The sequence below is a fragment of the Pyrgilauda ruficollis genome, unplaced genomic scaffold (genome assembly GCF_017590135.1).
Source record: "Pyrgilauda ruficollis isolate IOZ18807 unplaced genomic scaffold, ASM1759013v1 scaffold63, whole genome shotgun sequence".
In the NCBI taxonomy this organism is placed as follows: Eukaryota; Metazoa; Chordata; class Aves; order Passeriformes; family Passeridae; genus Pyrgilauda; species Pyrgilauda ruficollis.
The window spans coordinates 1,547,686-1,566,485 of NW_024528044.1; positions in this window are offsets into that span (position 1 = coordinate 1,547,686).

The window sequence follows — 18,800 nt, forward strand, 5'->3', positions numbered from 1 at the left end:
GACTTGCTGAATATTTGATTGACTTGCTGGACAACTGTTTGATAGAAGAGGATATAATATATCATCACTCTTACAAGTGGGTCTGAAATTTTACAAGAATGACAGGTGCTGGCAAAATGGCTTTACTAATCAGACCTGCACAATAAGAGCAACTAAAATGCACTATGCTTTTCAGTTTCAATAGAACAGACTTTTTCCTGAACGAATGTTTGTGGGAATTAATTCGCGTCTGGAGTTTTTGTGAAAGACAGAGACCTTGCTGCAATCTCTGAAAAAGCAGTAAGCCAAAAAGAAGTGAATGTAAGGTCTGTAAGGGATGTAATGATTCCCAGTGAAAGCAATACTTACGTAGCTTATGGAAATGTGGGCTTAAATAAGCTATGATCAAGAATAGTATGACTCTACGAACCAGATTGCCAGAAGGCAAAACTGAGAGGCAACTGAGATCCATAGAACTGCATCTATGCATTTCCTTATTTTGGGTGTTTTGCTCTTTTTTTCTCATTTGACTGCTTTCCCACTCCTACAAACCAAAATAAAAAAACCACATGATTAAAAAAAAAAAGTATTTGCCTCAATTCTTAATTTTTTTTAAAATAAATGGCATGTTGTTTCTATTTTTCTGGGAAAAAAAAAAGTTGCCCATGGGAAGGAATATTTGAAAATAAACTAGAATTTTAGTTGTCCATCTCCCTTCTGATCAGAATTTTAAAAGAAAGAAAACAGGAATAAGGGCCTGCAGAGATCCTTTGCACTTCAAAAGATTTTCAAAATAGGAAATTTTATTTTTTTTATAGTTATATTAGAAAAAAATTTCGTATTTTAATTTTGAGATGTGACACTTCTCATAAGCTCTTTAGGAAGCCCTTTTGCTTTGACTAGGTATGACCAGAATGTCCACATGAACTATGAATTTGTTGTGAAGAGCCAAATGCTAAAGCATAACATTTTGCTGAAGTCAGCACATTCCTCCTTGAGAGCCAGTGCTTGGAACTTTCATATTTTAAAATTATAAATGTTTGTGTTCCATCCTAACTCCTCATTAAGTAAGGTCTGTGCACTGATTTAAGTTTTCTCATGCTTTCCAGTATCAGTATTCCCTCCCCCATTTCTTTCTGGTCTAAAACACACATCAGGCATTTAGGCACAGAACAGTGCAACTGGAAGTCTTCCCTGGTTCCATAATGACAAGTTATTGTAGTCCTTCATTTTCAAAGTTTACCTTTTCTTTACCAAGAATATTGGCACTGCTAGAGAGAGGATGTTATACTGCAAGAAAACCAAACCATGAACTTATTGTGAAATATTTTAACAAAATTCCTTTAGTCACCAGTACCTGAGAGGAGGATGTAATATGCTGACTTCATTTCGTTTTCAACTGATTACAGATGGACACAGCTTTCGCCTGCAGGAACTGACCTTGTACCAGTGACATCAATGGAAACATTGCCATTGACATTATTGGGAATTGGATCAGATGCACAGTTTGCACCAGACATGTGATAGCTGTAGGTAATGATATTTTTCTTATCACATTTAGTACTTTCAAGAGTAAAGCACATGTTAAGATTTCAGTTGTTTCTTACAATGGATGTAGTGAGCCAGTATTGAAATATGATGATCAATAATTTTGTTCCTTTGAGAAAGTCTAGTCAGTGATTTTTTCTGAACTTAATTGGACTAGAAGAAAGCAATCTAGCAGAGCTGATAGCAATCAATGCAGTTAAAAATGAAACTGCATAAAAATGGCTGAATACATTTATGTAAATGGCTGTTTTTTCACAGTCATAATCTTCAAATGGCATGATGCTAGACTTAATAGCGACATACTTTGACAAAACAGTTCAAGCAGCAAACCAAGAAATGCGTTTTTTTGACATGCGAGCTTTGAACAAATCATTGAAATGGTTTCTGAACTAAAGCAAAACCTATTTCTGGCATCAAGTTTCAGAACAACATCTGGAATCCAGCTCAGTATGAATGACCTAATGTCTTCAGGTGCTGAGAAAAAGTTATGCTAGACTTTAGTTCTGGAACCCAAGTGCTCTAACATAAATTTGAAGAATATTTCAGTCTGATGTAGTGGTATTATTAATTTGTGTTTAATTAAGGATCTTGACTGCTTTTTCAGCCAAGAACTTTTATTGTCAGTACCAAGGTACTGAATCCTTTCATTTTTACATCACCACATGCCCATTCCTCCTTTTGACTCAGGATAATTACATTGCGATTCTCACTCTTCCACAAGACTATACTGGTATGTAAATATGAAATATTCTGTGTTACTAGCCAAAAAATGCATTCCAATTCAACTTGTTTTCTGTCCTATTTTTTACTTTGTTATATTTGCATTGATAAGACTAACTGAATGAGTGATCCAATTGCCCATGCTATTTGGGCACTTATTTGAGTTGCACACTAGAAAATTCTACAATGATACTTTTTCAGATGGGTGTAAATATAGTTTGTTGCTTCCCAGGAAAGAGTTGGAAATAAAAAAATAAACTTAATGACTAAGTTATGCTGACTTAACTTTTTAAAGAAATAATTCCCATCACTTTACAAACATAAAAGAAAAGGTTAATTTCTCCTTTCATCTTAAAATTTCTTATCACTGCACTGGGAAGGTTCTGTACTTTGGATAACAGTGACAATGCATTACTTGATGGAGGGGAAGTTGAAAACCTTAAGACTTTCAAAAATTTTATTTGCTTGCTGACATCCTGTTTTCTATCTTCGTCCACTTGAAAATAATAAATTTTGTGAGAAGGGTAAGAGTTGCATTTCAATCCTTGACTGAGAAAACCTTTGTAGACCACTGTTCTTTAAGTAGAAGAAAAGCATTTATATGAAAAAGATATTTCATTTTTACAGTCCAACAAGTATTTATTCGTATTTTTTAGCCACTCTTCTGGTTTTGGTTTTGACTGGTTCAGGGTGCAGGTACGCTCAAGTATTTGTGCTCATTTTAAGAATGGTTTCACAGTGGTAAAAAGGAGCTGCATTAATTGCATTTCTGTTGGGAAGACTGAGAATAGTGTAGAAAACACACAGATTAAACTCCACTCTTAAAAGTGGATGAACAAATTCTTCCCACTGGAAGGTGAAAAATAAGTGAGTTTTGATATAATTTTCATAGGTGAGATATATCTTACTATTTTTCTGAAGTTAATTTTTCATAATTCATTATTTATGAGTCTGTATACTTTGGTACAATTTTTTTTAGTAAGTACTTTTACATTTTAGATTCAGATATTGTAGTTGTATTTTAATGAAATTTTGCATTACTTAGACTATACTACTTTTGCCAAATGCACTGTTGAACATTTACAAGCGTACTACAAAGTAGTATCCTAACAAAATTATACATGTCAAAGAAATGAATAAAGTATGTTTTAAGATACATTACTTTGTTTTTAATTGTATTTTCTCACTACTGTACTGCATAAAATCATAAAATACAGAAATATGTGATAGAACTTCCAGCCAGTGTGAATTACTACATTTTTACTGGACACATTTTATGAGATTTTGTTATTATTGTTGTTTTTTGAAACTTAGCCATAAAAGGCTTTGGTCATTACAGGAAAAATGCATTAATGTCGAAGTTTCCTTCAGAATAAAATTTAGCTTATTTCCTTGTCATGGACAAGGAGTCATGTTCCTTATTTTGTCACATCTTATAACTCATCAATTTGAGTTTGATCTTGATCAACTTAATATTATGGATATATAATGTTTCAGTGCAATAATGAATATATGTTTTCATAAGGAATAAAAGAAGAGTTTGAAAGATACTTAATATTTGTTGGAAGGCAAGATCTAGTCTGCAAGACCATTCTTTTATGTTCTTAATTTTATGATCTTAATTTTTTTCAACTTTAACATGAAACACCTGCAATTATAGAATAAAATGCTAGAAACTATTCAGCAGAAAGCCTGAGTGAACGTCTCTCTTACTCCAACAAACTGGTTTTCTGATCTTAAGTATGATTCCAATGAGCATGAATAAATTTCTCAGAAAACTGGGAGCAAATATGCTAAAAAAATGTAACAAGATGATGAATATTCTTATTCAAGGAATATGTTTGGCTTTGGAGTTTTTTGTTGTTTTTTGCCTTTTTTTTTTTTTTTTTTTTTTTTTACTGGAAAGAAGATAACTGGTTACTTGTACACGTATGATAACAGAATGTTTACCAGGTTTTGAGAGTCTCTTTGCCATTTGATAGTGACTACTCCATCAGAAATGTATGTAGATGAAATAACAAATTCATTAAAAGTTAACATTGAAAATTTAAGAAAGTGATTAAAATTCATAGAGTTAAACTATCTGCAGTACAAAATGATTTAATTGGAACTACACAGTCCTGGTATAAAAGACTGGAAGTGTCCTCAATGGGACACTAACCAAATGAAAATAATGCCTTCTCTGGAAGTGCAGCTTCAGAGTCCTTAACCAGCTTTTGGCCCATGGTCCTTTCTCTCCCTAAACAGAATTTTTGTTTAAAAACTTTGAATTTTCATGTTAGGAACCCAGTGAAGCCCATTTGCCTCCTGCATGCAAAAGTTCCCTTGTGCAGGGCAGAACATAAAATAGGTAGTTTAGTATCTATGAAATGACACATTGCTCTGTGCAATGTAAACAACAGATGATTGTAAGAAGATAATTGTGATCCATAGTGATGCTGTTCTTACTAGCCAGAGACAAGCATATTCATTAACCTTGAAAAAGCACTGCTAAATGACATCTTGAATTTGTCTGCCAATATGGTCTACAATTATCAAATCAATTGGCTTTACAGAAAATCAGTTCCTATTCTTCTACATGGCTCTTTTCTGTTGGCACTACCTGTGCAATTTTGGTCTTGCCAAATCCTTCTTTGATGGGGGAGCTCCCTACATTTTTTAAAGCCAGTATTTTCAGAAATGTGGCTTGAAAACAAAGATCTCAAAATAAAGAAAACACTATTGCAAAATAAAAACTTAGTTCAATATTCAGATGCGCAATTCCTAGCATCAGTTGCTATTTTGCATTGTTAATTTCTGAATATGAAGAATGAAAACTTCATTAATGACCTGGAAAATAATGAGGTTGGACAGAAAGAATTTGCCCCTCCTAAACAGAATTGTAAACAATTACAATTGTTTCTTAGAATGATAATTTTTTACTTTCATGACAGGATGTGCAGGTCTGCAGCTAATTAAACCTGTTACTATACATATGCATATACTTATTTCCAATTAAATTCTGCATATATTTGCCATATAAACTAATTAATAGGCAGTGAACGTGAATACTATTCACTGCCTCATAGCAATGGACAGCATTGCTGTTATTCAAGGAAATTAGCTTATAATATCAGATAGTTACTGAAGTTACATGCTGCTATAAACATTCATCCATGAATGAAGACTTAAATGGTTGTAATATATTTACTTACTCACTTTCTTGTTTGTTTAAAATCATATTTGATGTACAATATTGAGAAGAAAATCATGAAACATATCCTTGTTATTTAATGCCTTGTCATTGGAGAAAGTTCAGCTGGGGTAATAGAGTTCTTTTATTTTGTTCTGTAAATGTCAATCTCAGATCAATGAGTTTATTTGAGCACTTTTGTTTGAGCATGATTTTTTCTTCCTGATTAATCTTTGAATATCTTTTGAAAAGGCATTTAACACTCATATTGAAATTTTCAGACTTCCCTTGACTGCTATCAGAAACCTGACTGCCCTCCACGGTGCTCAGTCAGCATTTTCAGATTCAGCACTTTCTGTCATTGATTGATAGAAGACACTTCTTCCCCAGTTACTGAGTCAGACACATCAGGGAGAGACAGACAGGCTGCAGAAGAAAATTTAATCAAGTAGAAGTAATTTGCAACAGATTTTAGTATTGAAATCTACTTACAAAGAGTATAAAACTTTAAAATACTGCATAGTTGATAGCAGGTGTTTAGCACGTAAATTTAAATGAGAGTACACCTTTTTGAGAATGATCACACAGCCTACAAAACAGTAAACCACAGGGACTGGATTTATTGTCATTATATTAGAAAATACCTTTGGTTTTGCCATATTGTAACTAAGGATGCCAACAGTGAAGTTAGTATACAGTACACATTCTTCTCTTAGTGCATGGCTTTTAATAAATGAGTTAATGAACTTCACCCACGTTTTAGCAGAAGCACGTTTCATTACCCCAGTGGTACAACACAAAAATGTGGGTAAGAACCTGTGATAGAACTCCCTTCTCAATGTAAAGGAAGCATTTCATTGAAAGGGTGAGTTCATGGTTTGCACCTAACTCCCTGGGGAAAGGGAGAGGGATAGAAAAGAGCCAGTGAAGACTGCAGCTAAATTATTAGTGCCAAGTTACTACAATTCTGCAAGCACCACCCCTTAGCAGGTCATTGGGAAATAGTTTTTTTGAAGGAAACCTTAAATTAAATTACACTCAAAAACATTAAAAAAATTGCATTTATCCACTATATTGGTAAGAAAATAGTATTATACTTTTCTCAAACATATGCTCAGAAAAGGAAACTTTTCAGTCCTAATACACACTATTAAATTGTATAGCATTCTAATTTCTTAGGCCAAAATATTTTCTTAGATGTAAGAACAGTGGGTCACATTTTTACAATTTATTTTTATTACAAAAATAAAACCAATTAATTTTTCTATGAGAATGTGGGAAATATTAAGTTCTTATCCTAATTTAGTAACATTAAATTCTTGAAAGCTATTTCTGTTGTTCCATTTTCTCCCTGTCCAAGATCAATATGGAATTCAGTGCTATTCTAATTTTGTTAATATCTCTGCTATAATACCTTGAGACCACAAGACAAACAATGAGTTTTTTGCAAAAAAATATAAAGTCTTGGTTAATGCTTAATTCTCTGTGGATACAGGTTTGTTGGCTGTGTTTAGATTGACAACTGGCTTTAAGATAATGCTTTCACTTTTCAAATAGCTCTCAGCAGATATATGCATGTAGATCTGCCAAAGAATCTATATTTGTCTTGTTTTATGTTGGCAATATGACTCCCAATTATTTTTAAAATGTCCATTACAGCCTGCTTCCAAAGGACTTTGAAATATGTTATCTATCTTCAAGGCAGTGTCTTCATAGACATGTTCAAGTTAATATTTTGGAAACTGCACAGAGAAAAAAGAAATTAACCCTTTGTGTTCTTCTAAAAATCCATATAGGACACCTAGTAAGAAGAGAGTTCATGCTTGAACTAAACCAGCAAAGAAGAGTCTGGCATAGTTTTACAGGACAGACAAAAAATAGCTTAGGCTAAATTGCCAGATTCTTTGTCTTTCAAATACCTAAAGTCTGCCAGATTCAACATGAATGCAGAGATTTATCATCACTGAGAACTTTTCAGGAACAGGATTTAAGATTACAGAAGGTCAGATTCTGTTGATTCTATCTGAATTAGCCTCAACACTTTCCTGAGTCTGTGTGAAATGCTTACTGTCCGTGTACATTAATGTTAACGTTCCTAGAACCTGTTCTGACTGACGTTTTCATAATCTTTCTATCCTGGTAGATTATTTAGATGCAGTGAAGATGTTCATCCACAAGTACAGTCTTGTTACTCAGCCAAGTGTCCTATGAGGTCCTTTGGCCAGCATGATAGATTTCAGATGTAAAGTTGTTAAGAAAAAACCAAGACAGAAAGACCCTCATAGCAATACAAATTCACTTCTTATAAACACATTTGCATTAAAATACACAATAAACTCAAACCACAATAAGCTTAAAATGCAACAAAATACTCAACAATATAATCAATCAAAACAAACAAGCTAAGCAACAAAATGAGTAAACAACAATTACAGCATTTAACAAGCAGGGATGGATAGTCTGAGTTCCTAAGTTTTATATTAGACTATGGTAATTTGAGTTTTGGTGTGCATTCATCTTCCTGTTCCTTCCAATTTTGGGGCAGAATTGTACATTACATTAAAATTTATCTTATGAGATAGCACTCACCATGTGGATTTTGAAAAACAAAGTCATGGATAGCTGATTTTAGCTCTTTGAGGTTTTATCTTTCCAAGCAAATGGACCAAAATCATGCCCACCTACTTCATATAGATGGTTTCAGACGATGATTGCTCCAACTTAATCTCTTTAAATCAGCTCATTAACTGTACTGTACCTCCACCTCTGTGTCAAATGTAACACTATTTTTTAATCTTTATTATTTGAAACAGCAAAATGTAAGGGGTGGTATTTTCCAAATGTATGGAATCAGGAAATACTGTTCATTTAGATTAAATCTGGTGATGTAAGCCTGGTCTTTCTGAGGAGCCTTAGTACTGAAAACGTTCTCAATGTTAGCCACTGGTCTTGTGTCACAGCATCCTGTCCCTCCATTTCATAAAGCTACACGGTCCTGCCAGTGTCTTGACACTCTCTGCTAACAGAGCAGAAGAAAAAGGATAGAGCTGAGTGCAAGAGTCATGGAGATAAATGCACAGATGGGCTTCAAGTGACATAACAAGTTTCATATATTACTCTACCTTCATGTTTTGTCATTAAATGACTTTGACATGCATAAAGCTTGTATGAGTAATTTAGATTTGTTATTTTTCACCTTTACTGTCTAATTATACAAACTTGATTAGGCAGACTGGATGAGAAAATGTAGATCTATTTTTCAGCTAATAAAAAAATGTGATAAACTGATAAAAAGTGCAGTGGTTGGTACCAGGAATTACAGTGGATACTGAATATAGTTTTCTACTTTCTGTATTTAAAAGTTTTGTTCAAAATTCAACTAAATTTATTCCATTCACATCTTCATGTTAACATATTTTTTATAATGTTAACATATTTTTTATAATATTAACATAACATTATAAAATAATAGTATTTTATAACCTGTTGGAAATATTCAGACTGTATCACTTTACCTACAAGGTCTTAAGAAATTACCCATGAAAGGCCATTCATTATATGTGGCCTGATTATTGATCCCATTGACATGGGACAAAAGGGACATTTATCAATGTGATCAGTGACACTGATTTCCTATGACATCATACTGTGAAAGTTTCTCGTAGAAAAAAACATAAACTGACATCAAAGGTTTGCTTAGTTACCTTTGTAATAACTTTGCACTTTATCTTGCACTTTTATTTTTATTGAGAAGTGCTTGCTGTTATTTTCATGGTACTTTGTCACAATATTAGTCAATAGTCTTCCATTCTTGTATTTTCTCCATTTTTGTTAGTTGTTTTTCTTCCTCAAATAGGGACAATGAAGTTATAGAAATTGTTACATTTCTTTCATTTTTCACTCTTCTTCCAGTTTATTATGATCCCTTTGAATTCTAAATTTGACCTTCAGAGTTGTTGCAACTCTCCCCAGCTTGCTATTAGAAATGAACATTGTGTTCTCTCTCTTTGTCAAGTTTGGTAAATAATGACTGAATAAAAACAGCTTGACAATCAGTAGGAATATGGGGTTGTGTATTAACTAGATAAATAGGTTATTTGGCATGTATCTGGTATTGTATATCAAGGATGTTTCTGATTTCATATTGCTTTATATGATAGAATCATAGACTGGTTTGTGCTGGAACTTAAATATCTTCTAGTTCCAAACGCCTGCCATGGGCAGAGACATCTCCTGCTAGAGCAGATTGTCAGAGCCCCATCCAACCTGACCTTGAACACTCCCAGGGATGGGGCAGCCACAGATTCTCTGGGAAAGCTTCTTTTCTCAGTTTAAAGCCATTCCCCCAGTGCTAGCACAACAAGCCCTAGTAAAAAGTCCCTCTCCAGCTTTAAGCACTGTATAGCTCCTGGAAGGTCTATCTGGTTCCTTCTCTGTCTCTTCCCTGTAATCATTTCAGGGCCCTCCTCTTGACTTTCTCCATCAGGTCCATGTCTTATGCCGGGGGCCACACAACTATAAACAAATATTCAAGATGCGCTATTATGTCAGTATCAAGATGTGTTTGTGACTGCAAACACTGAGGCAGTGAAACAATATTAAAATATTTTCAGAAGTTCAGCAGGAACTTATAAATTAACTAAGGTATCATGTCTTTGATTTGTGCAGGATTTTAAATGTTTGAATAACAAAATAATGATACACTTAGCCTTAATTTCTTCTTTAAAGCCTTTCTATTGCTACTTATATGCTTCTTTAAGTAGTGAGCTGTCAAAAGCTCAGCAGTTTGTGTCTTGTCACAAATTTGATATGATTTAGGTAAAAATTGTCATTTTAAGATTTAAGAATGCTTTTATTCTCCATGTATTTCAAACAACTTTACCTCTAGAACTGCAGATTTGGATTTCAAATTATTTTTATGGAATTGACATTGTCATTTAGGGAATTTTTGTACATATTTTTCTTGTCATGTAGAGATATCCAGGTTCAGCAGCAACTAGGATCACAAGCATATAAAATAAAGCAAGATCTACGCAAAAAAATCTGTAGAATGTATTCACACTGCTCTTGAGTTTAAGAGTTTGGGTATAAACTTTCCCCAGGCAGATGTGTTTTGAAGAAGAACTTAAAAATAACATCTCTATCTGCAAAAAAATGAGGATTTACTAAGGGTTATCATAATTTCTTAATATCATAAACAGTGACCAGACAGCAAGTATTTTTAAAAGGAAAACAAGTCATTTTAAAAGGTCATATTTCCTGTGAAAATAAACTCTCAGTCTTAAAATTGTCTGGTAAGAAAAGACTGACTTGAGATATAAGTCACATGGGGCATTTACCTGTCATTTTTTCTCCCTAAATTACATGGGCAGGTTCAGTAAATAGCAACTCTTTCCTGGCATATAATACAGTTCAACCTGTTACTACATGAAACTTGCTTTTTCTTAGAGGAACTTCTAGGTTTTCTTCTAGTTAGGTCAGAAGACAGTAGATGATATTGATAAAGAGATAAAAGGACATGTCCTCTGAACTGCTAACAGGCTCTTTGTTTATCATTTTTTTTTTCAGACTACAGGAATATTTAGTGAATCCAACATGAACCCATGCTTAAGCAGATAAAACATTAAGGTGCAATGCGAGAAAGTTTAGTTAAAAAAAGTTTAATTCATATGTTAGTTCAGTAGAGTTATACTGAACTAACTATACAGTTATAAACATATTCTTATACTCATATTCAGTATATGTTAGTTCAGTATTTTAACATGTCTCTAAAATATGGGTTCAGAAATATTTTAGGAGAAGCTAAAAAAACCCAGCCCTTTGGCTGGAGATAGTTTATGAGAACTTGAGCTAAAGGATAGTTTTATTCTCAAAGTTGTCAGATTGCCATAATCAGATCCATTGTTTAAAAATCTAAACAAAACAAACAAAACATCCCTCAAAAATCTTTTGACTAGTGTCACTGTAGTGTCTCCAAAATAAATACTTTATCTTTGTGTACTTTTTCAAAAGGGAATTGCAAATATTATATGGGGATAATTAATTAAATAATGAACGTTCAATAGTTAATATTCATTATTAATTCCAAGTTATAAAGCAAAGGTTTGTAGTAATACAGTTACTAATTAGATTCTAATTAATAATTTCAACCTTGTAACATTTTAAAAATAAGTAGGCAAATCATCACTATCCAACTTACATTTTGGTTATTATTCTAGCCTTCATTATATTCAGCAATAATTCTTGTGTGGCCATAAGCCTCTGCAAATGTGACCTGAGATTTCAGCTGAAAATTTTCAGCTTTATGCATATTTAAATATTTCATTTTAAGAATAAATTATGCTTGCATTGAATAACATTGTAATTATCCATAATCTTTTGAAGTTAATCTAAAATTCTTAAAATAGAACTACTTTAGGTCCAATTTAACATAAAGCTTAGATTAATAATCTTCATTTCAAGGAAAAAACCCCTGAAGCACAGCACTGTGTCTACCTCTTGTTTCAGTATATATATTTTTGGAGTGATTAATTGAGGATATATTCTTGGATGATATGATATTTTATATGCAGTATTGTATTTTAAACATTTCAAGTATGGTAGCAGAATGAAAGCTTAAAATCACAGTGGAGCTTCCCTTTGACACTGTAAGCTTGCCATCAGGTACCAGAGTAATCTTTTCAAGTCAAAAGAATTTTTTTTTCAGAGAAGCACATAATCAGAAAGCGAATGGCATTGAGAGGGACTTCTCAAGATAATCTAGTCCAGAAAAGCCAGGTTCAGCTACAGCAGGTTGCACAGGACCATGTCTAGGCAGGTTTTGAATATCTCCAGAGGAGATTACACAACCTCACTGGAGAGCCTGCTCCAGTGTTTTGTCAGCTGCAAAATCCAGAAATTTTTCCTCATATTCATGATTCCTGTGTTTCAGTGCTCGTGGCCTTTTGTCTGTCACTGGGTCTGCTCTGGTCTTGACACCCACCCTTCAGTTATTTGTATGCATTGATAAGTTATTCTCCTTTACCCATTTCAAAGGTTTTTAAAAATTTGGGGCACTTCTGAGTACCTATAAATAGTGAAAAGAAAACCCTAATTGCAGCATTATTCTGCTGATGTCTATTTTATAACTTCTACCATTACAAAATCTCAAATTTTTCCCTTTCAGTTATCACACTTCTGATAACCCCAGATTTGTGTTTATTTTTGTCATAAGAATTATGTTCTGTTGTTAGGACTAGAGTAAGGACACTCATTACACCTTAGTTTCCAGCTGCAAAAAACCCCACTATAATTATCATTGTGTGCAGATCACTCTGGTCCTCCAAGGGTTTTTCTATAATGTGGTTGAAATACATTGCATTTAATGAATACCCTAGTCATTCAGAGTGTCATCTAAGATGGATTTAATGCAAGTTATAGGCTTTCATTTGCTTATTCAAATAGCTTTTTATGTTGTACTGACATACTGTATTGAACAGTGGAATGAGACTCCTATGAAAATGGGATTATTCTGTTGCATTGCTTATGCTAGTTATCACAGTCAAAACCTGGTAAATAAGTTTAGTATATCTGCAATTTTATAACATTATTTAAAATCTCTGTTCTCTTCAGCATGTTTAAGCTTTGGAAACTCTGTGCAATCATTTTATTTCATGAAACAGTAGTTATTGTTGTGGAAATATACAGCACAGATCCTTCTGTGTACTGTATTCTTATGCGTATATCCTAGAAAGTTCTAACTTATCAATTGTGCTTGCTCTAAATATTATATTTCTATAAAGAAAAAAGGTTCCAAATGTAATATGGAATATGCCTAAGGTCACTGGAGTCATTAAGAGTGATTTTTATAATATGAAAATATTTTTTAAACTGTGGAAGTTGTACAATAGATTAAAAGGAAAAAAAAAAAAAAAAAAAGAAAAGGAGGACAAATGCACCTATATCTAAAGCTTTGATTATAAGTCTTCTTTAGAGAGTGCCTAACTTATACCTTAATTAATTTGTCTTATTTTAAATTCATTTGTTCCCATTTATAAATACTTCTCTGAAGACTTTGTGTAGAATTTTTCTAAATTCTTGATAAATGATGGTGGGAGAAGATAACGTAGCATTTCTCTGATAACATAGGTCTTCTTTTCTGTACTTAAATAAATCAAGAGGCTTAAATTAAAATAACACAAGTTTAAAAAGCCCATATACATGTTTTTGTTTTATATGTTCTGTATTTCTCATTGTTAAGCATTTATTGACAAAGAACAACTCTGCTTTTTGACAATATACCGGGAGCTGGAAATCTTGTGGTCAACCAAGAGATCAAGTCAAGAAATTATAAAGACACTTTCAAGGTCTAGACTTTTTGGCATGGTTCTGAATAATTTTCTATAGATGTGGTTTTAGGTGTGGAGAATAGAGTGCCAACTGGGTAAATGTATACCAGTCTTTGAACTACTATGGGTAAGTTAGCAGTAGGCATCTGTCTAGTCCTCTGCTCTGCCTACCTGTTCCAAACCTGCTTAGATTTACAGAGGGAAGATAATGTCATATGGAACTATAATAACTGCTGATCACTACATCCAATGATCAGTACAGCTGTCATCACAATGAAAAAAATAATTGGTGATGTACATAATAGTGAACTTTTTGGCCTGAAAAATTGCAGATCAAATTTTATCTGATGGTTGGAGCCAAGTATGGAACTATTCAAATGAAATCGTTAAAACATTCTAAAAAGAATTTGCAAAAATTCCCCTGAGAAATTGAGTGGCTGTGGAAGAATTCTTAATGGAAAAATGTTTTAGTGCCTGAAAAATTATAGCTATTTTTCTATAGAATAGAGCTATTTTTGTTGAAAAAAAGATCTATCAACTTTCTTATCTGAACTTTCTTTAAATAATTGCCTTAAGAATTCTACTTAAAATTTTTTTCTTTGCCTTTAATTATCAACAAAGGCTGGAAATATTTGAAGAGGGACATTTAGGAGAAAGACCCAAGTATGTGAAAATATACTTACTCATGCAATATAATGAATATCATGGGTAACTGTGCATGTACACAGCTGGTTTGAGTTGCATGCACAAAGGCATTGGAAATAGATAGTCAGGTGTTCCTGTACACCTCAGATACTTGCAGATCTCTCTCCACTTCCAAAATTGATAACTTTCAGTTCAGTTATTATAATATATAAGCAAAATATTGAATACTTTTTGTTATCAAAATATTGGATTAATTTGGTGAGGCTTTGTATCGCAACTGTGCTCACAAAGAAGCAGATAAGTGATTTAATCATTTGTCTAGAACAGCATTTTGTTTATAATGTATTTTTTTCTTTTTAAATTACCTGGTTCTCACTCTATTAAAGCATTGCAAAGAGCACTTATTTTTTCTTTCTTCTGCAAGAATTTTTTCGCATTCTTCAGAAAATAGTCAGTTTGTGTCAAGAAATATGCACAACTGACTAGCAGTTCTATGAGTCAGTCTGCTTTCAAAATACTTTAATTCAAAAAATCAAATGTCCTAATTTACACCTCTTTTTGGAAAGACTATGGAAAAATATACAGAGATTAATTCTAGCATAGCCCTATCTTTCCCTGTGCTTTATTTTATTTTTTAAGTGATGGTCTATTAAGGATTGCAAAAGGAATACAATTTAAATTTATTAATGCCTGCCTGTGTTGGGGAGAAAGGGGAGCCCATGAGGATTTTTTCTGCTGTTGTTGGGTTTTCTCAATGGTGCTATACCCAAGCAGTTGCGATGCAAACAAATGCAGCAAAAAAAATTTTTAAAAACCAGATACATAGCTGGGGTGACCTTAGTTAAAATGTATTGGTTTTATTCTCAATGTGAGTAGTCCTAAGTGCATGAAATAAAAAGTTTCCTTATTTTACACGTAACTGTGGAAAAAGAATTGAGCAAATTAGTTTCCTGCAATTCTTGTTAATTCTTTCATGTAAGAGACCATGTTTCCACTGTGTGGTTTGCAAAGTCCATGGTGAGCAGAACTCCTCATGTATGTCCAACCCTTCAAGATGTTATTGCAAAATGAATTATTTAACACTGAGAAGAATTTTGTACATGTTGGTTGTTAAGAAGAGTTTATAATCATAGTGCATTTAAGAGGAACAATTCCTAATCTTCCTTGCTTCAACTCAGAAGTTTTAATTTTACTTTAAAATAGGGTCTTCATGTGGAAAAATGTCAGGACAGTTAAAGTGTATGGGCTTGTTTCACTGAAATGCAATTAAACCTAAGTTGAAGTGAAATAGTAAACTTAGCATTAGTGTTGAGAATAGAGATTAGATGTTGAGTTTAAGTGATATAATTTTATGCAATATACAGTAATGTTTTGAGTTCTATCTGGAACAGTCCTGACAAATCTTTCCAAATTAAATTTTTGTCTCTTTTATTATTGCATCATTTCACATCTCATTTTTATTGCTTATATTTTCCTGGTTTTGTATTTCTGTTTCACAGTGCTGAGGTTTTACACGCTATGTTGTATTTATTAAAATAATTAAGCATCAAATAAAGACTTTAAAATCATCATTATATTTTAGATGAGGTGTTAACATGCAACTCTGAAATGCTTGAAGTGACTGGTTTGGCTGCTGAAAAAAGAAAAAAATTTAAATAAAACTGAACAGAGAACAATACATTTTCTCGGAATATTTGTGTTACTGAGGGAGGAAGCAATGTTCTATACACATCACTCACTTCCAGTACTGAAAAAAGATTTAACTGTATTGCGAAGATATCTCTGCAATGAAGGCAGAATGAGAGGTTTTCTTAAATCTGTCAGTATATTGATTTATTACACACACTCTGTAAAGAGCATAAGAATAGATCCTCAGCTATAGTGATTTATCAAAGCTCATTGTCATGGGATATCAATCTTTAGAAGCAGCGTAGGAATTCTGGTTTCAATTATTGTTTTCTGAAATTTTTATGCTAATCTCTGACAACTTTTATCTCACTTCTCTCAAATTTGAAGTGAGATCCAAGTCTTCAAATTGGACTTTTAGACTTAGCAATGCAGTTCCTATGAAAATGAAAAAGGTAAGCTCCTGGATCATATGTCACAACCCAGCTTTCCCTGTAAAGGTCAATCAGACCCTTAGGGCGTCTACTGTGCCACAGGATAAGCCAAGCTGCCTCCCTGAGAGCCTCTATCAGATGGAGCCCACTGCATTCTAGTGTGTTAGACAACATTACCTTTGAGGAACCTCATTTTACGAATTACATATGCTTAAATATTTTAGAATTATGGGAGCAAAACCCCCAGTGTTTCTGTCTGCACAATAAAGGAAATATCTGTCCTCAGCTTCCTGAATGCTTGGAATCCCTCCTGCCCAAGATAAATAGCAGTGATCCCATTGAGAGTGCACTTTAGTAAGGTACCTCCATAATACTCAGCTTTCTGTGTTAGGAACAGGCTCCACATCAGATGTGCTACCGAGTGCAAAACCAGCTAAACTGCAGTGGTAAGGTCTTGCATTTCATGTACTTGGAGTTAAATGTTTCATCACTGCTCTTGGTGGTTTTCTCATGTTACAGTTTTGTGAGCCTTGTTAATATTTATCTAGTCTTTGCATAATGACCTTTAGGAAAATATCCAGGCAGAAGCCTGACTTATAAAGTGAATAAGTGATGGAAAGGAAGAGTGCCCATGACATATCCTTGTTCTTAGAAATTCCTTATTAATTTTTTGTAGGCAGCTCCCTGATCAGCATAGCTGATTCTGTTGAACTTTGGTTTAGTGCCATAAAACCTTCAGTGATCCTCAGCATTTAATTCAGGGTTTCACATAAGTCAACATTTCTAAAACTATTTCCCATACAATAATTAGCAATTATTTTGTTGTGATCAGCTGGAGGTGAATATACCCCCTGACCTGCCAGGGGGTATGCTACAGACATTTAAAAACATATTTTCATATATAAAAGTATGAAAATAGACCACTAAAAATCATTACATTATGAATTTATATAGTACCACCCATCACAAAAGATACACCAAAATCTTAAGTATATATGTATCTTTTAAGTTTGTCACAACTATAATAAAGAATATAATTTAACTCTTCTGTAGTTTCACTTTGGAGTTTGCATAAACTTATAATTAAGCAAGTGCTTAAGCACTTTGCTGGATCTTGGCCTAAGAGCTTAATGATTATTTTACAATATAATGACATGTCCAGTATGAAGGGAAACAAAACCTCTGTCTATAGGACTCATTTGCCATGGAAAAGTCTGTCGGTATGTTGCATGATAATCAGTTCTGTTCAATGTACAGTAAATTGGATCATTATTATTAATTTTCTCATCTCCCAAGCAATTCATGAACCATTTTTAGAATTTCAACAGTTCATGAATCAGACAAAAATGAATTAAATAAAAACCCAGCCCACAATGGGATGATGAGTCAGAGTTCTTTTCTGTATCAGTGTCGACCAAAGTAAATCTGAAATCTAATGAGGATTGGCACTGTGGCAGAAAAGGCCATAATGAACATGAAACAATATGTTGAATTTACATGTTAAGACTTTTTGTTGATTTTGGCAATTTCACTGAAGATTATGTGAAAAATCCATAAACATCTGGATGAGAAGAGTGGGGGGTATCACTTTATATTAAAATGATGGAGTTTATATTGGGATACAATACTATAAATGGAAGAGGAAAGTAGTTTCTTGCACAGCTGTTTCCAATTTTGCTAATCTATATTTCAGGCCAAATTCACGATGGAATTAAACCACAAATTTACATTGATGTGTATGTGTCTGAATTAAAGATACAGGGGGAAAAACTTTTGAAGATCACTAAGTCTCAGTAATACTCTGGAGGTATTTAGTCAGCTTTATTTGCAGAAGACAAAATTAGCGCATACAGCTGCTATTTGTGGGCCTGTAGCTTTTGAAAGTGAAGGACTAAGTTTACAAAAGGACATATGCACATTTTTAGGCCCTGAAACATGGGTGCAAAATATGCTGTTTAGAATCAAAGCTTACGTTTCAGTCTGAGATCAAAAAGTTTTGCTCTAAAGGTTCTGTGTAAACATTTCAACTTGAAGATGCTGAGTATCTACAGATTTTAATAGTAATTTTTAACAATAGATTCTTTTATATATATATGTGTGTGTGTATGTGTGTGTGTGTATATATATATATATATAAACCATAGGATTCAGCAATGGCTTTATTCTAAACGCATGAGAGTATGTGTGTCTGCATCTTTCTGTAAAACACTAACCAAAGAAGAGCCTATTTTCAAGTTTTCTCTGTCTTTAGGAAACAAATTGAACTCATAGCCAAAACCAGTATATGTTCTGGTTCAGTAAAAAGGAAAGAGTGAAGAGATCAGAGGCGGAGAATGGTGTTTGACAAAA